The sequence below is a fragment of the Myotis davidii genome, unplaced genomic scaffold, assembly GCF_000327345.1.
Source record: "Myotis davidii unplaced genomic scaffold, ASM32734v1 scaffold324, whole genome shotgun sequence".
Taxonomy (NCBI): Eukaryota; Metazoa; Chordata; class Mammalia; order Chiroptera; family Vespertilionidae; genus Myotis; species Myotis davidii.
Genome location: NW_006295053.1, coordinates 387,862 through 388,637, shown reverse-complemented (window position 1 = coordinate 388,637; position 776 = coordinate 387,862). Strand labels below are relative to the sequence as shown.

Genomic DNA, 776 nt, shown 5'->3' with positions numbered 1-776 from the left:
GCCGAGGCTCTAGCCATTGAGCCGAATCAGCTAGGGCCATTTAGATTTTAAAAATCTTTTCTTATTGATTTCAGAGAGGAAAGGAGAAGGAGAAAGAGAGAAACATCAGTGATGAGGGAGAAACATCATGGATTGGCTGCCTCCTGCACGCCCCCTACTGGGGATCGAGCCCACATCCCGGCCCGTGCCCTGATCAGCAATCGAACCGTGTCCTCCTGGTTCATAGGTCAACGCTCAACCATGAGTCACACCGCTGGGCCATTGGTTGATTCTTGTACGTGCCCTGGCCAGGGATCAGACCCGCCAACCTTGGCGTTTGGGAATGATGTTCTAACCAACTGGGCTTCCCGGCCAGGGGATCTCAGCTCTTGACTCCCACACTTTCTGTCGTCCCTGACCCCTGGCCACAGGCTGGCCTGAGAGCTTACAGCAATCATTGATCGGCTGCCTCCCACACGCCCCCTAATGGGGATCAGCCCATGTGCCCTGATCAGGAATCGAACCGTGACCTCCTGGTTCATAGGTCACCGCTCAACCATGAGTCACACCGCTGGGCCATTGGTTGATTCTTGTACGTGCCCTGGCCAGGGATCAGACCCGCCAACCTTGGCGTTTGGGAATGATGTTCTAACCAACTGGGCTTCCCGGCCAGGGGATCTTAGCTCTTGACTCCCACACGTTTCTGCCGTCCCTGACCCCTGGCCACAGGCTGGCCCGAGAGCTTACAGCCCTCAGAAGGGACACGTGACGTCCTCGGGGCCCAGGACACGGGACTG

At 57.0% G+C, this 776-nt stretch overlaps 1 protein-coding gene across 1 annotated transcript in view; it reads left to right on the top strand.

Moving 5' to 3' along the window:
- Positions 1-776, top strand: part of RCCD1 (RCC1 domain containing 1) — a gene marked incomplete at its 5' end in the record, with an annotated part of 20,676 nt that overhangs the window by 3,334 nt on the left and 16,566 nt on the right. The gene's annotated exons all lie outside the window — the stretch shown is intronic.